General features: G+C 45.2%; 1 protein-coding gene across 21 annotated transcripts in view; it reads left to right on the forward strand.

Annotated features, from left to right (window-relative positions):
• The first annotated feature begins 558 nt into the window (after nt 1–558).
• Nucleotides 559–14,195, forward strand: part of MAP2 (microtubule associated protein 2) — a 232,492-nt gene continuing 218,855 nt past the window's right edge. For 16 of the 21 annotated variants that reach the window (XM_066322388.1, XM_066322389.1, XM_066322392.1 and 13 more), the window contains exon 1: nt 559–647. The gene's annotated coding sequence lies outside the window, so the exon portion shown is untranslated. The remainder of the gene's footprint in view (nt 648–14,195) is intronic. The other 5 variants (XM_066322400.1, XM_066322401.1, XM_066322402.1 and 2 more) reach the window with 2 other exon arrangements.

The raw sequence follows: 14,195 nt of genomic DNA on the forward strand, positions 1-14,195 counted from the left end.
CAGGTTGGTTGAAATGACGTGGCTGTGGCTATTACAGGTGAGATGAGCCGGTCCTGTGGCCCTACCACACCGCTGATACTGTGGGAGGAATGACTTTGGAGGATAGAAATGGACATCCTGAGGGGGACAGCTCAGAGAATGCGGTGAGTGACAAAGTAACAGGGTATCTTTTATCGCCACACTCCACGAAACGGCTGGAAAGGCCGGCCCTAAGAAAACTGTGTGGAAGCGAGCAGCAGCGCGGTGTCTGAGGGTGCTGTAAACGCGTTTTTTTCACCGATCTCACTGTCACTTGCTCTCTTTCTCCAGAGAAGAAGGCGGGATTAGACTGAGGCGGACTTGCACCTTTTCGGGAAGGTGCCCCACAGGGGCAGGGCGGCTGTCCCGGAGGCTCGGTGTCTCCGCAATGCAGGGGCCGGGGCGGGGCGGCAGCGAGGGGCCGCTCCTCCAGCTCCTCAGGCGCGGGGCCCTGCGGGAGGGGGCGGGGCCGGGGCGGGGGCCCGGGGCGGGCAGGGGGCGGGGCCCGGCGGCGCGCAGGCGGCCGCGTCCCGGCGACAGCCCCGAGAGCGGCGGGCTGGGTCGCCTGGAGCCGGGTACGGCGCGTCCTCCGTGTGCTCGTCGGTGCCGGCAGCCGCCGTGGCGCTCAGGTAAGTGACCGTGCCGAGCCCCGTCGGACGAGGAGGAGGAGGAGGAGGAGGAGAAGGGCGGGGCGGGGGCGCGGGGCGCGGGGGGCCGGGTCGCTGCGGAGTGAGGGAAGCGGGGGGGAGCCGGGCGCGCTTCCCGCCTTGCGCTGTGGCGAGCCCTTTCTGGGGGTTTGTGCCGTCTCAGTCCCGCGGGTGCTCCTTCCTTTCTCCCTCCGTCCTTCGGGCCCTTCAGTCGTGGAGCCAGAGCGGAGTTTCTCCGCGGGTCGCCCCCGCCCGACCTCCCGGAGGTAATGGAGTGGGGCGGGCCCCGGTAGCGCGTTTTACCTTCCCGGGGGCGGCTGCCCGCCGGGGCTCGGAGCATCTCCGGGCTGTGAACCCCACCGGAGGATGGCAACAGCTGTCCTCCATCCTGCCCCCACCCCTAAGCTTCTCTAAGGGGATCTGCGCGGCTGAACAAAGAGCGTTGTTTGAGGCGAGGGCCGTAAGCGCTGTTAATTTGCATCGGGGAAAAAAAAAACCAAAAAAACAAAAAAAAAACCCCAAACAAACAAAAAAACCCACCTAAAAAAAAAAAAATGTATCCCTGTGTCGCATGGATTCCGTGCACGGGAGCCCGGCGGCGAACAATACCTTTTTATGTAAGAGAAAATGATGTAAAATGTGCCCGGCTCGGATGGCTGCAGGTAGGAGCCGTAGCGTGCGCTGCGCTGCGCTGCCGTGGTGCTGCAACCGACCCACCAAATAAACCCCGCTCGCCTCCATCTGCCCTGCACACGTTCCAGACACTGCGACCTGCCCTTTGGATAAGATCTGCTTTACGGAACACCTTCGGGAGAGAAAAAGGGGTGTGCCGCATACCGGGAGAATTGCTCTCCGTATGGAAGATACCGACATGGTTAATTTCCATGGGTTAAGCAGAACTTTCAGTTTTCGTCCAAATAAAAAATAGTCTCTTGTGTTTTTGGTGGATTTTCATGTAGGATTCTTCCTGAGACAGAGGTGTAGGTTTTTGCTTGTAAGTGAGCATTAACATAGAGCCATGCAGTGTAATGGGTTGTATGCACACAAATGTTGTAAGTCCTACTAATTCTAGGTCTCTAGCATCATTTTTGTCATTTGTCATGTATCTGTGGTAAATAAATCGTCTCCATCCTTCCTCAAAAAATCACTTGCTGTCCAGCATTCATGCTGCTTGTTCAGAAAACCTGTCTCTTTTGTTTTCAGAAGGGTTCTTCCATGTGAGATCAAATCGCATATTCTTTCGGTTCTGTTTCTTCCCATTTTCTCCACAAACCTTTGTTTTCTCTCCATGAAAGAACCTGCTTCTTTTCACCTGTGCTGCTTTAGACTAGCAGAGAGGTCTAGACTACAGATCTTACAGCTGGTAGACCAAAGAAGAGGCTCAGCTGCAGAATGTATTTATTTGCTATAGCTTCTTTCTCTTCTCTCCTGACTGGGTGGTGTTATCACAGCGTCTCAGCCCTTGCCTGGGAAGAGAATGTGCTGAAAGGGCACAGCATAGTGAAGTTGCCCCTGCATTACATCATGGATCACTAAGAAGTTTCTGGACAGTGAAAGGCTGGGCATTTTCCCTGAGTGTGCTGCAAACTCTCTGCAGTCAGGGCAGAGGCAGTCCAGTTGAGTTTGTGGATGGTTGTTCATTTCTTCAGCCGAGGTTCTGAAAGCGTGCTGTGTGTAACGGAGCCCAGACTCACTTGTGTAGCAGCTAGGACTGGGAACCACCAAATTCCTCACTGTGTCTTTCATTTGCAAGACACTGATGGTGCACACAGCAGTGGGCAAGACCTCAGTCTTCATGTGGTACTAGTTTCCTGGAGCTCAGGCATTTACAGGTGAGCTAAACTAACAGACTGGAAGTAACCCCAATGGCTTAGTGAGGCCACTCTGCATGGTAATTAAAGATGAAGGTGAGCCCTGGCACAGGGCTCTGGGAAGAGGGGGGTGATCTCAGCAGTGGAGCATGGTGCCATGAATTCTATCTCTTCTAATCTTTTCTTATCTCATCAAGGGACAGGATTTGGTTAATGGAACTTTGCAGTTTGTTGCACCCATATTGTACCTTTCCTGTGGGTGTTTGAGAGAAGCCAAAGGGATGTCAGCCCAAGAATTAAAAGTTGCTGTTCTTCTGTGGAGGGCACAGCAACACTGGAGGGTAGGTCATTGTGCTTATAATGCAGTTTGTTACATAAAGCAGCATTTGCAGCCTTGATTTAGAGGTCTGATATAATTGTTATGGTATATTATATCATACCCACTTAGCTGTGTTCTTAATATGTTTGGATAATAAAGAGTTGTAATTTAATGACCCCTGAGGTGCTGTTCCTAGGCAGGAGCGATCTGATCACAACAGTCGCTAAATGAATTGCTGCAGTCTGTGGGTTAAGAATTCCCTGGTTGCTAGATGTTTTTTCTAGAAGCATACCTTTTCTTTCAGTCTGTGTCTTGCTCCTTTCTGTACAAGTTGCCCTTTGCTAAACCATATACCTACATTCACAGAGGAAACATTTGCTATGTGTCCTGACACCAGAGTGGGCTCTCGCCCCTCGAGCTCTGGCACTGTGCTCACTTAATAACTGTCTGTGGAAATTGCTATAAATACCTAACCACAGAAACAAGAGTGAGGCTCATTGCAGATTCTGCTGGGCTCTTTCCTCCCAGTGTGGCACGTCATGCATATGGAGACAGGTTTGTTTCCTTAATGGGATTGGAAGAAGTCAAAAAGAATTTAGGTTGTGAGGAGTTTATGACGGTGGCTTTCCAGAAGTCACCTTTTGATTACTAATGTCTCTACAAAGGCACAAGGTAGTGGTAGAGCTTGTAACACATCTGCAGCATATGAAGGCTCTGAAACCTGATCTGCCATGGTGGGACAAATGATAATAAGCCTAAGAAAGGAAAATAAAAGCTCTACTGGTGCCTAAAGCCTGAGTTCCTTACAGATCTTTTGCTTACCGTGCAGGCAGTGGCTGTGCTGTGCTGAGAACTAATCTGGTAAAACTTCTGGCTCACAGTCAAAGAAAAAAAAATTAAAAATTCCACCCCTTGGCTTTATTTGGGTTCAGAAGAGGCATTTTCGGCTGCAGGACGCTTGAAGCTTAACTAAAGCCTAAACTAGGAAGGAATTAGGGAGTGATGCACTAACATGCACACAAATAATGACCAGAAATTTGGAAAGGTGTAATAGGGATCCTGAGACTGGGTGCTTCATAAGGTCCTTTCTAAACTGAGTTATCTGATGATCTAGATATTTTTGGTTTTGTGCTATCATGAAGTCCATGTGTGCACTTGATGAAGAAATAAAAGTATGCAAGTACTGATATGTAGAATTGTTTCTTAAGACTTAAGGATTCTTGTTTTGGTCCATCTCTGCTTAGTTCAAAGACATGCTTCATTGTGCTTGAAAGTCAGCTGTAAGCATGCTTAAAAGTTAAACGTGCTCCTACAGAAAAGGGAACGTTTCTTCTGAAAAGAGAAAGAGGATAAATTCACGGTATGCGGGCGCGGTGTTGTAAACCCCTTGGTGATATTAGAGATACCAAGTATTTCCAGAGAAAGCATGGGAAATGTGCAGTGTTCTCTGATACCATTACATGGCTTATCTCTTCCCAAATACACGTGCACACGCTAATGCAGAGTATGGGTGGATCTTGACATATTTAGGGCTGGTGCTTTTCCTTCCATCCTTCTGCTTTATGTACAGGTGTGCTTATTAGTAATGGTTCTGTGCTGCATCTCAGTTAATAAGAAAAACAGCATGAGGCTCGTTTCCATGCGCTGGAGCTGATTTAGAGGATTGGTGCTGGAAAACAGAAGCGGTTTAAGCTGCCTGCCTCAGTAAAGGAAAAAAGCTTTTATTTCATGGAAAGGTTTAATCACAGGTTATGCTACTAAACTGTACGAGGATGTTTTAGGTGGACATTCAGTGTGACATTTGTAATTGCTTTCTAGGTATTGGAGGAAAGAACCGATGTATCCGTGGGGTTAATTTGGATTGTTGTGGCCACATGAGTTACTGTACTAGCTGTTAAGAGGATTTGAGGTCTTGATTGACCCATTTTACTTTAACACTAATTGTTTGCTGTTGTATTAAGGAGAAAAGATGAGCTAATCCTTACGGTTTTACACTCACTGCTGGTTTTCCCTACTGCAGTCTCACAGATGAAACTGATCTTTGTTCTTTTGTCTTGATTGGGGAGGTGGTGAAAAGGGAAAACAGACATCAGCTTCAGATTGTTAGTGTTTGTACTCATTATTCTGTATCTTTGTTAGGGTGCCGGTTTGAAAGGCATTACGGTGAAAAGGTGTGGCTTGGTGAATTCCCTTTGTTTTCTACAGTCTGTGAGACAGGTTAGTGCTGGCTGATAGCCTTGACCGGTGTTATGGTACACTGTTTCTCTTTTAGCATTTTTAAAGTACATGTTTCTCTAACTTTCTGTGATGTAATGAGACTATATATGACACCACAGAAACTATTTATTTATTTTAGCACATGATGCTTCCAGATAATATATGTATGTGTTCCATACAGTATAATGGAGACAATAGGGTAATTACAACCAGCAGTGCTAAGTGGTGAAAATCTGAATACTGAGATGAGTTCATTGAATCTGTACCTGACTTGCACCATCTGGAAAGAGACAATGCCATTTGCAGCTCTGTTTTCTGATTATTGAAAATCTGGGGTACTTTATGCCATCAGGGAAATAATCAGTTTACACCTGACAGTTCTTAAGTTTTAGATTTGTAGGGAGAACTAAGGTCCTCTAGCAAATTTTGCTCCTTCATTTAGACTTGGCACTCATGGGTATGAGGAGCTGAGGGATATTTCTTGTCTTTTGTCAAGCCCTTGGCAATAAGTAGGAAGATTTCTTTCTTTTAGTACTTCTGGTAGCTCTGAGATTGCAGTAGTTTCCAGTGACTTGAGTCCATGAAGTAAGTTTTCTTTCTGTAAAACTTACAATTTTATTCCCTGTGAGAGTTTTAAACTAAATTTTAATATCTGTTTGCAAAATTAGCCATATTTAAAGTATATGCAACCTCTGGATAAACTACACAAAATGCCCCAAACAAACCAAACCCGGTAGTCCAATCATGTCAGCCAACTTGGCAGCATTTAATTATTGGGCCTATTGATTCAATTAACCTTATGTTTTCACTTAGTTTTCTAGACAGAATGATAGGGGCTGGTTTGTGGTTTAGAACTAGGAACTGTCAGTTCTGTCTTTAGGAACATAGATTATCTTTTAGAACAGCTGCCTGGCTGTACAAGACTTCCCACTTTTCCTGAGGTTCTGATCTTGGATGAACAAAGTTAGGAGGTTCTGAACACAGTCTGAGATGTGCTTTTGAAAACTCCTGCATTGATCCAAATTTGATCCAGAGTTGGACAGCAGAAAGTGCTGTAGACATTCAAAAGCGGTTTTTGTGCTTCACTGCTGGGCCAGAATCATGTATCTGCTGGCAAAGATGGATTGGTCTCCTTCCCTATGAGTCTCAAACAGGCTCTGCCTGGAGGAACTTCAGCTGAGTTTGAGGTACAATTAAGTTTCTCTCTTTTTGTTCTCCTCACTTTGTGTAGAAGGTATCTGAATAGCTTGTGCAGCAAGTGCCATTGCAAGGTGCCAGACATTAGTGTGAGGACACCTTTACGTCTGGGAAGGCTCAGAGTCTGAGGCACTGTGAAGAAAGCATTTTTTCTGCGTCTGCTGTGAAATGGGCTGAAAGTGTGCGTTCAAAACCCTTGGACTTTAAGGAGGGTTGAAGCGTGGATTTGAAATTCTTGCTATCTGGAGGTCTGGTCAGCTTCTTTTTAGCTGATCAGGTCTGCTTGTGCCAAGTTACTGTGTTTCCCACAGCGTTCCTTCTGTGACCGTCAGGTCTGAGCAGAAGGACCTGATCCCCTCCTGGGGACTTTGGCCAGACCCAAGGCGGTGTGCTGTGCCAGAGCCTACTGCCTACACTTGCTAATGTTAGCATGCTCTTACTGTCCCCTGGCTGATTGTTGGACAAAGAGACCTCACAGTCTCTCAGCGCAATTCTTGCAGCGTCTTCCCTGTGATGTCTAAGGTGTGCCCAGGCATCCCTTCCTCTTCTGACCTGTGGTATCGCTCAGACAGCAAAGCATCTCCTTTTGTTTGAGCTACTGTGACTGTGGCTTGACGGCCAGCAGCTGTATGTTCCTGTGTAGGTTTCTGCTGACAGAAGACTCCCGCTGACACATCCCTGGCTGCTGTGCTTTCAGGTGTTGGGCTGCTCCTCTTGCAGGCTGTTTGTTACAGGGTGTGCCGGGCAGGCAGGCTGCCCTGCCTGCTTGCAGCAAGACTCTAGTCATGTGTGTAGGCATTGGTCTGCTTCCCTTGAGTGTGCCGCAACTAATACTAGCTTTTATTTCCATCAGCAATTAGAACATTGTTCAAAGAGGCTGAGAAAAAAAAACATGCGCAGGGGTGGAGCTGGATGATTTGCAAAGGAGGAGAGCAAACCTTGCCCAAGGAGTGGTCTGGATGCTTGGTCATTCATATCGCATCCTTCTTGTCTACCTGTAGCTTGGGGTGGGAGAGCATCAGAGATGAAGGAGATATGATGGCCCTAAGCTGCTTTGATACCCTGTCCTCCTTCAGTGCTCTCCTGCTACCCATATTACAAAATATGTAGTGCAGGGAGGGTAGCCACAAGAATAGAAGGGATATTTCTGAAATAGTGTCAGCTTCTCCAGATTTGTATCAGAGTTCTTGGTTGTGCTGATTCAGTTAGGGCAGTGTTTGGGCCGACGGTCAGTCTTCACAGGCTGTCAGCATGCTCAGAACAGACCTGGAATCAGTGTCTGTGTTACCAGGAGTCCAGAGCAGACTGAGGTATTTAGGGTTGTGGCTAAGTGTGTCTGGAAGGATGTGCCATGATGGAGTTGATAAAGAAAATCTCTTCCAGGAAAATGATCAACCACATATAATCAGGTGTAAGGAAGCTGTGTATTTCCGTTGTTTTAGGGAGATAAAATATGTATATATGTATAGTTCTTGAAGTAGTAAAGGGAAGTCTCACAAATTAGCGAGAGAGTTGTCTTGATTTGAAGATGGGTATCTGCCAAGAAAGGCTGGAACCTCCCTTGGAATGGAATAGAAAGTGTCACCCCCTTCCCCCAGATTGTTCTAACTGGAATGAAGGGCTTTCAGGCAGGGCCGTGGGCAGGAACACCAGTTCTGTCCGGTGTGTGTGACAGTGCCAGCGCAGAGCACAGCCCTCGGGCCGCTCTCGCCCTGCGCTGCAGTTCCGCTCCCGGCCGCCGGGGGCGCTGCCGGCTGCGGGCGGTGCGCTGATGGCCCCGCGCCGCCAGGGGGCGCTGTGCCGCCGGCCCTGAGGGGGCCCGTGATGGCGGCGGGGGAATGGGGCACGGGCGAGGAGGGCAGCGCGGGCTCACCCACAGCGGCAGACAAAGCACAGCAGAAACTCCACAGCCCTAGCAGGAATCTCCGGGAAGGGAGAGGGGTTTGGGCTCCCGGTTCTTCCTCTGAGGAACCCGAGTAGATGGTGCCATTGGGTGTCACTAAGGTCCCAGTTCGCTGGCTGCTCTTACAAGGCTCCCCCGCGGTAAAGAAGCAGTATAGGGGCTAGAGTGTGGATGGCGGCGAATTCTCCCAATGGCGGCAGCAACTTGCTCGTTCCCCTCCGATCCCAGAGTGCTGAGCCCCGCCCTTGGCCCCTAGCCAAAATCTCCAGGTGTCTTTGCCCTTTCCGAGAGAAAACACGCCCAGGTAAGAGTAGCCAGCTGCACCCTTGCCTCCTCGGCCACTGCTTTGGCCTCTTAAAGGACCAGTTGTTATCTCTTAGGCACAAAATTCCCTGAGCAAAAAAAAAACCCCAAAAAACCAAAACAAAAAACGACAACAACAAAAAACCCCCACAAAAAACCCAACAACAACAACAACAAAAAACCCCCCCAAAAAACAACAAACACCCCCCCCCCCCAAAAAAAACCCAACAAACCAAAAAACCCCAACCCTAACTTCCAAAAAGAGTAATTAAAAAAAAAAGAAAAAAAAAAAAAAGGCAAACAAACCCCTGTGTCTGTGTGGAATGCTTAATATTAAACCTGATTCATTCTGAAGAGGAAAGGATAGAGTGTGGTAAATAAGCTTTCATTCCATGTTGTTCAACAAAGTTAAGCTTTTCAGGCTGTAAAGAGTTGGTTGTGCATCTGAATAAAATAGAGCAGAATATTGACTCTAGGCATTTCTTACTACTCAGTGCTGTCTGTTAAAGCATATAATAAATCTATGTTTAAACTTTTAATAAAAGGCATTTTGTATTATTGCAAATTAATATATATGGTTTTATATACTCTGCAGTTTGCCAAAATTAGCAGAAGTGGTTTATAGATAATACAGTCTTGGTTTAGATAATTTTTAATGGTGTGCTACTAGTGCATAAAACATTAGCAATATTGCTTAAAACACTAGTAGTATTTAGAATGCAGTATTTAAAATTCTTCTCAATGTAGAACTTTGAATATGAATAGTTAAGAACATTTTTTGTGGAATGCATTTGAGAAAAAGAAGTCCAACTGTATGCACTTAGAATGACCTCTAGTACTCTTGTCTGAGCAAAAAAAGCTGAATTCACTTAGCCTTTTTTTTTTTTTCCTTCACATGTTCTGGTCCACTGTATGCTTGCAGCATTGCCCTTAGCAGTAAATGGAATTAATAATTTGTTGCAAAGCTTTAATTGATAACTACAGGCACTTGGAAATCAGAAACACATTTCTCATTTTACCATCTTTATGATATTGATACTTCAATGTGTGCTTATTTAGCTGGTAGTGCTGGCACCAGGATGCCAGCGCTGACCTGCATCATCCCCTGTGATAATGAATAGGCCCATGCAGTTAGCATAGGCACAGTCAGGTTTCCTACCAGCCACCCCTGCAGACCATGAGTCTCTTCACAGGCTGACCTTTGGGTGGGTGCTGACTTGTGAAAGTGCTGCCAGTGTTGCCTGATGTGCACTGAGCTGCTGTAATTATTAGGACTTCTGTCCTTTGATTCATCTGGATTAAGCACTCCTTGAACCCTGTATTGCAAGCTCAGGCTTTGTGACCTTCAGAGTATCTGCTGAAACAATGCCTTATGCAATGCTTTGAAGTGTTTTTATGAAGTTGAGTCTACTTTTTGTTTTTTTGGCACAAATGGACTTGTACACTGCTATTTATGAGAGAGTAGTCCTTGACTGGAATTAATTTATTTTTTAAAAGATGCTGACAATGACAATATTTATTGGGTGGAAAGTGTGTACTCTCTGAGCCAGCAGATAAAAATGCTGCTGGCTGTTTTAAGACAGATACTCCTTTTTTTGAGTGGTGTCATGGTTCTTCAGTTTATTCCAGTGATGGAACAGAGCAACTTGGTGAATGTGCAAGAAATACTTAAAGTACTTCTTTACTCTTCAAACTAAGTATTTTAGGACTGAAATTCTTTTACCACCTGTGGAAGGCAGGAGGAGGGAATAAATACTTGGAAAAAAATGTTGGGCAAAATGAGTGTATTCCATACTTCAGGACATGAAGTCATGTTTACTGCCAGGGTCAGAAAGACTTCCTTGCAGACTCTGTATTACAGATTGGCATTATGGGGCGTTTACTCTGAAATAAAATAACTCTGTGGTTGGCACTGGGTGATTTGCCCTTACTGCTCTGCCAAACCCATGAATTTAAGTACTGAATTTAAGTACTGGAGTTTCAGTTACTTGGAAGATTTGAGTTATTTTTGTTTCCAGTTTGTCTTATAGACTGATAGAAGCTGTGAACTTTTTCTGAACAGGATGGAATTTTCTTCTGCATTTTAAGTTACTATAAGATCAGTCTTAATGACACTGCTTATTCCAGTGTGTAGCGGAGTAAATTATTTGTTTGTATCCTGGGATGGGCAAGAGAATGAGTATTTTACTTGTACTGTTTGCTTGTGTTTTCTGTAGCAGTGTTTTGGTGCCTTTTTCTTGCTTGCCTAAGGGAAAGGGAAGGTAGGTGAGAACATGAGCTTTCCTTCATTGAGAAAGTGGTCTGTGGCCACATTAAAAAGGCAGGAAAAAAGAGATCAGAGAAATGTGCTATATTTTCACTTGAAAAACCAGCTATGAAGACTTGTTTCAGCTATTAGAGGTAAGTTCAGAGCTGACAGGTCAGTAGGAATAGAATTTGCCTGTTCCAGCACCTGTTGAACAACAGATAAAAAAGAAGCGACTTTTTCCTTATATTCACCTCTGTTTCCCCATCCAAGCATGAACAGTTTTCTTGAGGATTCTGTTCCTTTCATGCCCTTGCAATTGGAAAATCTGGTGGATTTATCTGCCCTACTGCTCTTACCTGCAGGCAAAGGCTGATCTAGATTGAAGTGTAATCCTCCCAGATTAATAAATAAGCCCTGGCCCGATGTCCTGTGTCACTAAGCAGATGAGTAGCTCTCTGAAGAATGTTTTCAAGCTTGTGAAAATAATTTCTAGCAGAAGCTTGCATGTTAAAAGGTACTAAAATATACAGAAAGAAAAAAAAAAAATAGAGCAGCAAGTGTGCCTCAAGAAATAAATGTACTATAGCTCTAGTCACTTGTTAATATTTCCCTTTCTATGATGAATTCACTTGGTAGCTGAACTTTGAAAATCCTTCACAACTGGCACTGGTTCTGGCAATTTCCCCTTTTAATGTAGGTCTGTCTGCATTTATCTCTTTCAGTTTGTTACCTTTCAGTTGAATCACTCATTTGTATTGAAACGTAGCTCTGGGCAGAGCTTCACATAACTATGAAACGTGCTGTATAGATGAAACCATGGAAAAAGAACATGTGATATTCTTCTGCTGGATTTTGTTTTGAAATGAGATGTTGCTAGTTTTCTGAGGAGTTTTGGGATGTGGGCAGGACAACTGTGGGGTGAACAGTGCACATGAGCTTGATGGGGCTCTGGGGTGATGGTGAGAGCTGCTGCTCCATCACAGGTGTGCTCTTGGTTTTATGTTGTCCTGTTTGCTTAGGTCATGATCCACAGCAGAACTGAGATGCTCTTCCTGGCTTAGAAGTGATTCATGTTGAAATTTTCTGGGCAGATTTTAGCTTTGTCTCTGTATCCACCAATAAATGGATCAGGGCCTGCCATATCCACGTAGGCAGTGAGGCATAGGCTGCCTACAGACAGTGCTGAGCACTGCTTGTCCAGTGGCTCTTCGGGGTACTTGGGTGCCCAAGACTAGCAAAGCAGATTCCTGGCTGCTGGGCAGAGTAGGCATTTTTGCCCTATATGTCTCTGAGCAGCAGCTCTTTCCATTTTATAACCTGCTAATTCCCAACACAGCAGGAGCCATCCCAGCTCGGTAGAGTTCCCCAGCATAGACCCCTTTTCCATACACTGGAAGGAGTCATGGGGCTTTTGTCCTTGCTGTAAAGATGAGTTTTCCCTGTCATGTTTCAGAATACTGACACAATTTTTTTATGTTGTGACCCTTTTACTCATATAGAATCAGTCCTGAAACATTCCTGAGAACTGACTGCTGCAAGAAACAAGTAAAAGTTTTCTGGTTTGGCCAGAACATTTCTCACATAAATGGCTCAGTATCCCCACCAGTCCGAGTCCCTGCAATTAGTTGTCACAAGCCTGAAATGTGAGGTGCCTTGTGCAAACTAAATCTTAACAGGAACCAGAGAAGCTGTCCTATTGAGTAGTCTGGGATGTGGTCTCGTGGCAGCCAGGGCTTATCCCCAGCTGGTTCTGTGGGGGTCTTGTGCCTGTTTGCCTCTATGATGCCTGGTCCTTGCCTGACCCTGTGGGAAGCTGGATCAGTAAGTTGAGCTGGGGCAATGCTAGTGCTGTACAAAAATTACTTATTTTCTACCAGTCCTAAATTGTTCCAGAGCACTGGTGAAGGGGAGGGGCAGGAATCTGTGTCTGGAAGATGGAAGGCTTTTAAATGTCTTAAAGGCAGGGGTTTTAAGAAGTTAAATGCTCCATTTGAAAATGAGTTCATAGGATCGAACTGCACTGATAGGTTTTGTTGTTCCCTGAAAGAAATCAATTACCCTGGTTGTCAGTCGTGCTTAGTACATTTTAAAACACCTGTTTCTGTATAAATGGTACTATTATAAAACCTCTCTTACCTTGGAATTTAATTTTTTTTTTTTTTTTTTTGGTGAAGGATACAAAGCATAGGGTCACAGTGAAAATGTTGCAGTTCCCATTAACAGTCAGAAATAGTCCTGGCACAGTCTTTTGGTGATAGTCATAGGGAGATAGGTGTGATAATAAACATCCCTTCTAGGCTTCCTGCTGCAGCTGACTTGCTTGCAATAAAGCCCTTGTCTGTGTCTTTAATGAGGAACTTTCCTGAGGTAGAAATTGCCTTCCTTGGAATTAGGGGAGGAGGAGAAGAAAAGCTAAGCCAGGAAAGCTATTGTGAAGAAAAGCTAAGCCAGGAAACACCTGGCAACCAGATGGCCCTTAGCATGTTGCATTGTACCCACACCTTCATTAAGGATTACTTTGGCTTGTCTTTGGGTAATAGATTTAGGGGGTTGGGTCATAAGAATTAGAAATTTGTGACCAGTTGCAATTAAACAGGAGTTATTTTTTAGAGGGCAAAGAACTGAGCTGAAAGCTGAATTAGGGCTACTTGAAATTCTAGGGCTCAAATACTAGGGTGGGATTTTCTAGGTGACAGACAAAGTAGCCCACTGCAGTCAGAGGGCACAAAGCCACCCAGGGTGGTGGCAGGTGGGCTAGAGCTGGCAGAGCTGTGAGCAATGGCTGTAGTGTGCAGCTGACATTATTGTATTTCCTCAGAGCAGTTGGCCTAGGTACTTCCCTCTGAATATTCATGTGTGCAACAGATTAGGGTTACTTGGACTGTTAGTAGAATTGTTATAAATGATAAGAAGCTAATTCAAAATAACAGAATTTATTTAGCAAATTAAAAAAAAAAAAAAAACCACAATTAAAAGCCACAATAAAATTGGACAACATCGCTCAATGCTGGGTGGGCAGAGTGACAGTAACAATGGTACCATCCAACCTCGACCACACATCCTAGTCCTGGTGTAATGTTTTTATACAATTTATTTATCCTGAGGCTAAGTCCATTGAAAGTCCAAATATTCATGTATCTCTTTTCATTTCCAAGCGAGGTCTTGAAAGGGGTTCCCGTAAGAATGAAAAGACGTTGATAGTCTTCCCGGATCTCGTTTTGGGGTGCTGATTTGGTCATCCTCCAGATCCCCCAACCAAGATTGATATCAGATGTCGAGCAGTTGTGGAGGTCCGTCCCTGATGAATGGGCCATCTCCAGTCCGGCCGTGTTCATTTCTGTTGCAAATGTTGTGGTTTCACGGCTTGTACCACAGGTCCTGGAATCTCGGAGATGCCCTGGAGTAGCTTTTTAATGGACCAAATCTTTGATACACGATTTATCCATTACATTTACTACAGAATGGAACTCTGTTGTTTGCTCTGCGATTTCTATAAGCCTGACTCAGTATCTTACACTTATGTTTTACCTAC

Source organism: Sylvia atricapilla, chromosome 7 (genome assembly GCF_009819655.1).
Source record: "Sylvia atricapilla isolate bSylAtr1 chromosome 7, bSylAtr1.pri, whole genome shotgun sequence".
Taxonomy (NCBI): Eukaryota; Metazoa; Chordata; class Aves; order Passeriformes; family Sylviidae; genus Sylvia; species Sylvia atricapilla.